The 10995-nt window shown below is 38.2% G+C and overlaps 1 long non-coding RNA gene across 2 annotated transcripts; it reads right to left on the bottom strand.

Annotated features, from left to right (window-relative positions):
- Window positions 1–436: 436 nt before the first annotated feature.
- On the bottom strand, window positions 437–1888 carry LOC149502297 (uncharacterized). Of its 2 annotated transcripts, XR_016323521.1 has the most exons (4): window positions 1665–1888; window positions 1176–1343; window positions 805–1053; window positions 437–735 (listed from the first exon to the last, which is right to left on the bottom strand). It is a non-coding gene; the product is annotated as an uncharacterized LOC149502297 (long non-coding RNA). The 2 variants fall into 2 exon arrangements; XR_016323520.1 differs by lacking the exon at window positions 805–1053.
- Between the last annotated feature and the right edge of the window lie 9107 nt (window positions 1889–10995).

Below are 10995 nucleotides of genomic sequence, written 5' to 3' on the forward strand. Positions count from 1 at the left end.
TGTACCTAATTTGATTTATGTTATGATTATGATTTATGTATGTTCGTAAACATATTGAGGAGTTTCCTAAAAAGTTTGACATACATAATAGAAATACTAGGAACAAACACAAGCTTGTTGTGCCGATGAGTAGGTTACATAAGATGCGAAATTCATTCGCGTGTTTGTCTGTGCGCCTGTACAACAAAATCGCACAAGATGTTCAGAACCTACATATACATAGGTTTAAGAAAACTATTAAAGAACATCTGTGCAGTAAAGCTTACTATAAAGTCAATGATTATCTAGAAGATTGCACAAAGTGGGAATGAATTGCTCGCTCCGGGCATTTCAATATTGCAATAATTGTTACGTTATAATACTCATTGTAAAAACGAATATTTATTTGAATTTAATAAACGAAAATTGTGGGTAGGTGTGAAAAAGTGTAGACGTGTTTTAAACATAAAATTTTATTGAAAATTAGAAACATAATCTTTTATCAATATTTTTTAACATCCAGTTTGTACACAAGTATTTGTGATTTGGTACTAACGTTTGCAGCAGCTCATGTGTCATAAATAAAGCTGCAAAGCGCCAGCCAGTACACCTTCAACCATTTAAGTGACATCTTGTTCCTCACACTCAAGCCCATCATGTCTCAACTTGCTGAAATATTAACTATTCAAAAGAACTTAGAAGAAAACTTCACACGGAAGATGGGTGAACTTGAAACACAGATTCAGTCTGCGGGACCTGCAAAGGAAACTGTAAATAAAGTTGCTGAAGAGTTCCGTACGTTCAGAGAGTTGGTCTTTAGCATACTTGGGCTGCTCCGGACACAAATCGGAGAGTGCATGAAGCAGATTGATAGTCTGGAGACTCGGCAGCGACGCAGGACTTTGCTTTTCCAGGGATGTACCGAGGTTGACGGAGAGGATTGCACTTCAGTCATCTTAAATGTGCTAAATAATAAGTTGGCCTTGAAAAATGTGTCTTCTTCTTCCATAAAAGAATGCCACAGACTTGGTGCGCGAAGTCAGGAGCATAACAGGCCCATTCTTGTGAGGTTCACTAATGAAAACATTAAATCCAATGTTTGGAGAGCAAAGTCTAACCTAAAGGGTTGTTCGATTTCATTGAAGGAGTTTTTGACAAAGCCCAGGCAGTCCATATTTATCAAGGCAAGAGCTCACTTCGGAATGCGATCCTGCTGGACCCAGGATGGAATCATAGTTATCAAGACAACTAATGGAACACGTCATAAGGTAACAGCTATGGAAGAGCTGAGCCCTTTGCTGTTGAAGTTTCCAAAAGCTTCAGTGGCATCTCATGTGAGTGGAAAGAGTGATGAGGCAGGAAATCTAAAACATAAAATTCGGAAGTAATGGTGCTTTAATGTTCTTTTGATAGGCAACTCGAAAACTACCATACCGATGTAGTAAAAGTGTGTGTGTATTTTTATTATGTCATTTATTTCATCTTTTTTTTTTGTTTTTCTTTTTTTTCTGTAGTATCTGTATATTACTTTTAGGTAAGTAGTTTTAAGTTTGTATAAATTAAGTTCTATTCCAATAATTTTATTGTTATTTGTTCTGTTTTCATTCAGTCCAATGAAGTTGGTGGTTAATGACATAGTTTAAAACATTCGTATTTTGTTATAAAATCAGTTACAGTACAGTTACCAGACGTAGTGTAGTTGTTCTATTGTTTTGTGTTTTGGATTTTGTTTATATTTTGTAATGCTTTCTAAATGTTTCTTGATGTTCACTGAATTTAATTTACATCTTCTATATTTTATATTGGTGTTAGCTGGCAGGTGGTGTTGAGATATACGCTTTATTCATTTTTGTTTGTTATTAATAATTTTTTTTTTTCTCTCTTTGGTTTTTAATGCATATAGATTGTATCTTACCAAATTGTTATTTATAATATTTTTAGATAGTTTTTTTTTTTTTTTTTTATAGATTAGTTTTATATAGATTAGTATATATTAATATAGATTAGTATATATTAATATAGATTAGTATATATTTGTATAGATTAGTTTATTTATATAGATTAGTTTGTTTTACACATAGACACATTTTTTTTTTTTTTTTTTGTTTTTCTTCTAATTTTATTATTTATGTCTTTTGTATCAGGTGTATCAGATACTGATGATGATTCTTTTTTTTCTGCAAACGAATCCAATACGTCTTCTGGAGAGGAAAGTTTTGGTTCAGCCACCGACACCCTGGGTGACTTCTTACGACATACTTTTGACCACAAATCTGGCTGCCAGTTCAACGTATGCCACATCAATGCACAGAGTGTAGCCAGTCATTATAGCGAACTGTATCATACATTTTACAATACCAACGTCGACGTCATCCTGATATCCGAAACGTGGCTCAAGCCTACTCTCCTGTCGACCTCTTTCTCTCTCCCAGGTTTTATTCTTATCCGTAATGATAGAACGGTCGGTAGAGGAGGTGGTGTGGCCATTTATCTCCGCAGCACGTTTCCATATAAAATATTGTCTTCTTCTTCTACCAACTCTAGTGCGGAGTTTCTTTTTCTTGAGGTTTGTGTTAAGAGAGTAAAAACTGTAATTGGTGTCACCTATTGTCCCCCTAATATTGATTACTTTACTGAGTTCGAAACAGTATTAGAATCTTTGGGCTCTGAGTACGCACATCTTATCATCATGGGTGACTTCAACACAAATATCCTTTCTGGTAATTCCCCTAGATCCCAGAAGCTTCTTCAAATCATTGAATCAGCTACTCTTCATCTAATGCAACTACAAGCTACGCACCTAAATACCGTCGGTGAAGACACCTGGCTCGATTTAATCCTTACCTCGAATCCTTCCTTAGTTTCCTCTCATGGTCAACATTCTGCTCCAGGGTTCTCTCATCATGACCTAATTTTTCTTACCTATATCCTTAAATCCCCAAAACCTATTCCCAAGACCCTGCACAGGCGCTGCTTTGCTCGCATGGATCTTGAAAAACTCAGAAATGATGCAGCCGAGATAAACTGGGATCCCCTAGTAGATGCTGCATCAGTTGATCACAAAGTCGAAATTTTCAATAATATCGTAATCAAATTATACGATATCCATGCCCCAATTAGAAAAGTAAAACTGAAACGAACGCCTGCACCGTGGATGACTGAAGGAGTTAAGATGGCCATGCGTCGCAGAGATCGCGCTTTTCGAAAATACAAAAAGAATCGCATCGAAGATAATTGGGTCCTTTTTAAGTCTGCTAGGAATAGGTGTAATCAAATGATACGCAATGCCAAGCGCCGCCACATTCTGGATAATATCGCTTCTTCTTCTCCTGCCGATGTTTGGAAATTTCTCGGAACTTTGGGTATCGGCAGATCGCGACGTTTGGACATTCCAAATATTATTCAATTAGATGATCTCAACCGACACTTCTCCACATCCTCCGTGATAGATCCCTTAACTAAAAATCAAACGTTAGCTTATTTGTCTGGCCTAAGGCGTCCAGATGTTGTCCCCTTTCAGCTCTTTCCAGTTGCCCCCTCTGAGATAAGAAAAGTGATACTTTCCATTAAATCTAATGCGGTGGGATATGACAACATATGTCGCCGCATGATTATAACTATCCTAGACTGTCTCCTACCTGCAATTTATCATATTATTAACTTCTCTCTTGACTCTGGAGAGTTTCCTTTCCTATGGCGCAGAGCTTATGTTCGTGCCCTACCTAAAATTCCTGACCCTTCTGTTCCTAATCACTTTCGCCCAATTTCAATCTTACCCTTCCTATCCAAAGTGCTCGAGATCTGTGTCCATAAGCAGCTTTCTCGATTTATATTTAATAATTCCCTAATTAGCCCTTTTCAATCTGGGTTTAGACCAGGCCACAGCACCATTTCCGCGCTTCTGAAAGTGACAGGTGATATCAGGGTGGGCTTGGAAGAATCCAAAATCACTATACTAGTTTTGGTTGATTTCTCAAACGCGTTTAACACCGTTTGTCACGATATCCTTCTTTCCATCCTCTCTCATCTCAACGTCTCAAAAGGGGCGTTGGATTGGTTCTCTTCCTATCTTCAGGAACGTCAGCAATCTGTTCGTAATGACGAACTCTCATCAAACTGGTGTAATCTTGAATCTGGCGTCCCACAAGGCGGTGTCCTCTCTCCTCTCTTGTTTTCAATTTTTATAAATTTTCTCACCCCTGAGCTACGGTGTGCATTTCATCTTTACGCCGATGATCTACAACTGTACGCACAAACCGATGTTGATCACATATCGGATGCTATTACCAAACTAAACAATGATTTAAAATCAATCAAAAATTGGTCCGATAGGTTTGGTCTGGCGGTGAATCCTACCAAATGCCAGGCGTTAATTGTTGGTAGCCATCGAAATATGAGTAAGATCAGTAATTTTAAGCTGCCGCCTGTTGTTTTCAATGACATAATCATCCCCTTTAGCCGAAACGTGAAAAATCTTGGATTACACATTGACACTACACTTGGTTGGAGAGCGCAAGTAACATCCATTAGTCAAAAAGTCATCAGGACCTTGCGATCTCTCTATCGGCTAAAAAATATGCTACCATCAAATGTAAAGGCCATGCTTGTGCAGACTTTAATTTTCCCTATGGTAGACTACGGTGATGTGTGTTACTATGACCTGAATGCAGATCTCCTCAACAAACTAGACCGCCTTCTCAATAATTGCATTCGATTCGTTTTCAATCTTAGAAAATATGACCATGTGTCCGCGCATCGAACTCGTCTGAAATGGTTACCGATCCGTCAGCGTAGAGAGGAGAGAGCGCTTACTACCTTGTTTTCTCTTTTGGACTCTGCCTCTTCACCCTCTTACTTAAAATCGCATTTTAAATACTTGAACGCAAGCCATGACAAAATTCTACGTTCTTCACATAATCGTCTCTTACAATGTCCTATCCATCGCTCAGATTTTTTACATTCTTCTTTCTTTGTACAGTCGATAATATTATGGAATTCGCTTCCCAAAGAAATCAGGATGATCAGCAATCGCTTTACTTTTAAACTCAAAGTTCGCGAACACATCCACAAAAAACTGGAAGAATCATCTCCAAACTAGTTTATTTCATTTTTCAATTATTATTATTATATTATATATATATATATATTTACTTTTAGCCATTCTTAACTATAATACTAAATTGTGTATTTTCATGTGTTATTGTGTGTAATTATGTGTATGTATTTATTTTACTATTTTGTACATAGGTATATTGAATTGTAGTATATGTATTCTATAATACTGAGATATTATTTTAAGGAAGATTTTTGTTTTGAGTTTGTTCTTTTTTTTTGTTTTGTTGTTGTTGTTTGTTATTTTTTTTGTCAATGCACCTACCATGCATTATCTCTGCACCACCCTATGGTCGACTGGAAGAGAATGCCCATGGCATTAAGTCCGCCTGTGTACAAGTTTTGTTTTGTGCATAAAGTATAAATAATATAATATTTAAAACAAATCTAATATTTAATAAAAATACATGCCCGCTGAGTTTCTTGCCAGTTCTTCTCAGGACGGAGGCTAGTTTTTGTGAATTGGCGGTAGGTAGTTCTTTTTGACGTTCAACAAGTATGTACTTTCATTTATGTTGAATATTTTTTTTTGATTTTATTTGATTTGAATTCAGCTTTACTGATAGCGAAACGTTCTTTTATTTTATTTAAACAGCGAATCAAGAATTAAAATTCAAATTAATACTTCAGAAATTTCCTTAAACCGATTTTCATATTCAATTCGACGGCTGCCTATACCTCGGTGGCTTCAAAACGAGAGGGTTTCAAGATCTACATATATTTTACATACAATTAAGGGTAAATTCCCTCGGAGACGAATGCAGTGAAGCGTTGAAATAACAAGAAATTACAATATTATATAGTTTAGCGTAATTTTACAAGTTGAATTTAGAATCAACGCGAACGGGAATTAAATAATCTTCACAGTCCCATGTTGATCTATGTTAATCGAATTAAATTTACTTTTATAGTGAATTTAAAGTCGTCGTGGCCCAAAGGATAAGACGTCCGGTGCATTCGTATGTAGCGATGCACGGGTGTTCGAATCCCGCAGGCGCGTAGACTGGTACCAATTTTTCCAATGAAATATTATACGTACTTAATAAATGTTCATGATTGACTTCCACGGTGAAGGAATAACATCGTGTAATAAAAATGAAACCCACAAAATTATAGTTTGCGTAATCACTAGTGGTAGGATCTCTTGTGAGTCCACACGGGTAGGTACCACCACCCTACCTGTTTCTGCCGTGAAGCAGCTATGCGTTTCGGTTTGAAGAGTGGGGCAGCCGTTATAACTATACTGCAACCTTAGAACTTATATCTCAAGGTGGATGGCGATCTGATAGATATTTTGTATGGACAATTGACACCACATTCACTTTTCACTGAACTTCATACTTGACGAAAACATGTAAATGTATTATTGTATAGCATCTGTCCACGCGGATGCATTGCTCACTCAAGTAGGAGAGAGACAGATGTCGAACGCTGCCGAACGCGGAGGCCGATTGTGCCTCTTTGTCGCTCATTGCGCGCTCTCGTTTGCACTTCAAGTCTTAAATGAAACGCCTCAGAGCGAGGTAACGCCGCATGAGTCGTGTTTTTTCGTGCGTGCAGCCGGCTCCATCGAATTATAAGACGTTGTCACGTCAAAATGTGATTTGTAAAAATAACAAACCGTTTAGGTAAGTATATAGGTTTTAAATAAGGCATCAATCAGTAAGCTGTCACGTTCCTATCGTTTGTATTTTATTTGCCTCATATGATCAGCTTCGTTTGATCATCACCAAATCCAACTTTTGCTGAGCATCCACAAAACTGCGCCCTGCATTAAGTAAGACACAAATAAACAATTTGTTAGTTTTCAGTTACGGTTTTCTAAAACGGAATAAATAATGGAATTTCGACAAAGCGTAGCAGATTCCCGGCTGCTGGTTAACACTGTAAGTTATTCAGAGCTTCGTTTTAGTATAAATTTGAATTTTGTTTAGTTTCTGTTACGAACACGAATTTAGGATTTTTAATTAAATATCTATTGAAATCCGTCCTAAAACAATATTTGTGTGATGCTTGAAATTGAACGGGTCATGTTTTGAATAATAATTTCAAATGAAAAACAAAAAAAAAAAAGATAATGGTTTTGAAAATGTTATGATGTTTAATTATTACCCGTTGTTTCACATTAGTTTGGATTTTGGGCTTGTTCGGAAATATTTTATACTCATTATTTTATATTAGGTGTTTGTATTTTTGCTAAACTATGTTGTACCTACAGCTTTTCAAAACGACCTCGTCTCATACTTTGGAATATGGGACTGGCGTAAGAGACCATTCCCTGTTAAATACTGTTATGCGCTGGGGTACGGGATAAAGAAAAATTCCACCGAATTACAAGTTAACACTGTATTAGCACTTAGAACACATAAAACACTTCACAAACACTTTAAAACTCTCAATTCGCTTCAGGTGATCCGTTCGCTGTTTCGCTTCGAGTAGTTCCGATTACTAACTGCGTGTTTTTTTTCCCTACCTAAGCTGATAGCCTTGAGAGACTATTTCAGCGTAACCTTAACTAGTAGGTGAGCTCGCGGGGCTCAAACCTGACGTCGTTGCTAACACGAACCCTAGCAAGAGCCATGCTTCGCAGAATCTACCACCGGATCGGAAACCTACCACCGGAATTTCGGTTTGAAGGGTGGGGTAGCCGTTGTAACTATACTGAGACCTTAGAACTTATATCTCATGGTGGGTGGCGCATTTACATTGTAGATGTCTATGGGCTCCAGTAACCACTTAACACCAGATGGGCTGTGAGCTCGTCCACCCAACTAAGTAATAAAAAAAAAAACGCGACGCACTGAGAAGATCCGGCGAGAAACACAGTGGGCTGTGTCTGTGGGGTAATTTACTCGTCGAGCCCTTCGTCGCAAGCGACAGGTTCGACGGCAACGATGAACGGTCTTGAACCGTTAGTGGATCGGGAAGATCCGAAACGACGTATTTTGGGTGACGTCGACTGCTTTCCATTCTGTCCGCAGGATCGGGAATGAGACTGCGTACCATCTTTCAACGCTTTTATAGCCGATACCACATCCCTAGAATTATCGAGAATATTCCACACATTTCGAGTATTGTGTTTCTGCTATCTGATAATAGATGGCGTTGTACTTCTCAAGCGTTCTAGATGTTACTAGATTCTTCGATGTTCGTTCGACTATTCGGCGATAGATGGCGTTACTCTTACGGGCGTAAATAGAACAATAGCTATTGGGCCGAATTAACTATAGCTGAAAGCGAACTTTAATATCGATTCGTAACACGAATCGAATCTCAGAGCCGTGCGACAGAAGTCAGATTCATTGACCATTGGACAAACAAAGCGCTTAAAAATGAGGTTAGCTTATCACCTTATATAGCAAGATACGGATTTAATTTTTTTTGAGAAGTTTTTTTACTTTGTACACAAAATGAACGTGTTAATAGGTTAAAGAATAGAAAAATAATGAAAATTGTAAAGGGCAGGTCAGGTCGGCGCTAACCGTCTGTTAGATAAAACGTTTTGATAATACGATATCGCACCTTGCTAAGGGAAAAGGGCGATATTTCAAGCAAATTATACCTTCAACCGATAATTTTATTCAATGCTAGGTATATTACGATAATTTGTATTCATTTTAGATTACTTTTTTCTGGAAATGCCTGGTTTCTTCATATAATATGCCTTAAGCGAAACACGTATCGACTTCTTATCTAATTTTGCATCCATAAGAATAATCCATAAGAATCCAGAATAAACTTTTTTTGTCTGCCGCTATGTAATTTTATACTATAAGTTACTTCATGTTTCAAGATGAATATAAGCTGGTAACCGCCAGATATACTTTAAGATTGTTCTCCCCAAAATATCCGCGAAAAAAAATTTTTTTTCAATACCTATAAAGCTAATTTTTTCCAAAAAAATTCTATTTGTCTCACTGAATCGAATTAGCAAGACGAGTCAAAATTATTTTAATCTTCAACAATAGAATATAATATAACAATAGATTAGCAATCGATTTTACTATTTAATCCGAATAACCGCATAGACAAGATGACGATAGATCATTTGTAGACTCTTGTCGGACTATCTGCATTTTTTTTTATTTTTTTTTTATTGCTTAGATGTGTGGACGAGCTCACAGCCCACCTGGTGTTAAGTGGTTACTGGAGCCCATAGACATCTACAACGTAAATGCGCCACACACCTTGAGATATAGTTCTAAGGTCTCAGTAGTCACAACGGCTGCCACACCCTTCAAACCGAAACGCATTACTGCTTCACGGCAGAAATAGGCGGGGCGGTGGTACCTACCCGTGCGGACTCACAAGAGGTCCTACCACCAGTAATAAATAAATTATGTAATACGTCTGAAACTTTACGGGGGCAAGGATCGCACCTCGGGGTAAGCCCCCCTGCCCGGGAATGGGCTGCCTGTCACTTTTGGGATGATCGTATGCTGATTGAAAAGAAAACTGTAAAAAGGCCGGGAGCTAACGGGGCGACGGTAACCAACTATCAGGTGGGCTGTATGCTCGTATACCTACAAGGGCAATAAAAATCTAGCAACACGATCGGACGGTACCCAGCGGCAGTATCTGCCAGGCGCCCCTCCTTTCTCAACAGCACGAGTCTGCCCGTCCTCCACGATGAAGGAAACCGTCCTGACTCGAGGCAGGTGTTTTAAAGCCTCAAGAGTCGGTCCCCTAGGGCACCAAAAGCCCAAACCCGGCCATGGACGCCGTCCGGCCCGGGTGCAATGTCCTTCGCGCACATTTTGCGCACGGCCACATGGAGCTCCGCCCCCGTTATATGGGGCACCTCGGCAGGGACTTCGCCGTCGTATTCCAGCAGCGCGTCCACAGCGGGAGCGACAAATCCCTTCCGCTTCTGCGGGAACAGCACCGAGACGATGTCCCGCAGCTGCCGAGGCTGGAGACACTCCGTGATCGGGGGGGCCCATGGGCGCATTTTATTGCGCACCATATGACAGGGTCGAACCCCCGGATCCTCATCCAGCGTCTCTAGGAGACCCTCCATGTGTTGACTATGATTACATACAGTATATTTTGAAACAGGTAATAATTTAAAAAAAATATCTTTATTAAAATGACCATTCCATGTTCAAGGTTTCTGTATTCGCGTCATATTCATGGAACACATACCCGCGAATAAATATATTTTACTATATGCGAATTTTGCCCTTTCACGCAAAAGCCACTAGAGGGATTTTGATGAAACTTCAGAATGAAATAGTATTGTGAAATAGTAGTGAATTTTTTATTAGTTCATTTGATGACGCGCTTACAAAGGATATTCATTACAAAGGATATACATTGGAATCCTTTTTATCAATGTGTATGTACCAATTTACCAATTAGATCCACGAATAAAGAAATTTTTAGCCGCGAATACACGAATGGGGTCGCATTTTTTCAATCTGCGAATAGTGAAAACCCTACTGAAAGAAGTGTAAATGAGCTTTAACTGTATATAAAAATATTGAGTAGCTTGTCAGTCTATCTACAAAAACAATTTAAAAAAAAACACGTTTTTTCCAAACAAAAATCTAACCATCTCAACGAAACTAAGCAACGTTGCTTTTGCAGCTTTATTATGAATCACAGCGTCTTTTGTTCCAATCCATTGTTTCCGAGCTGAATTTGTAACATTTTTCCAACGAAATTTCACGCTACACAGGTAAAAACAAACAATGGAATTGACGAACAAAAGATTTAAAATCCATATTACGAACGTTCGAATTCTGTATGTAATTTATAATAATCGAAAATAGATAACAGTCGACCATGACTATGAAAAGTATTAGAAGCGTCAGAAACAATAATATGATATTAAATAACGCGAATTCAAACCACAAAAGTTGTTTTCATTATACCTCAAATTTTATTTTTACGTATTCTGTT

This window comes from Bombyx mandarina, chromosome 09 (assembly GCF_030267445.1).
Source record: "Bombyx mandarina strain Sakado chromosome 09, ASM3026744v2".
Lineage (NCBI taxonomy): Eukaryota > Metazoa > Arthropoda > Insecta > Lepidoptera > Bombycidae > Bombyx > Bombyx mandarina.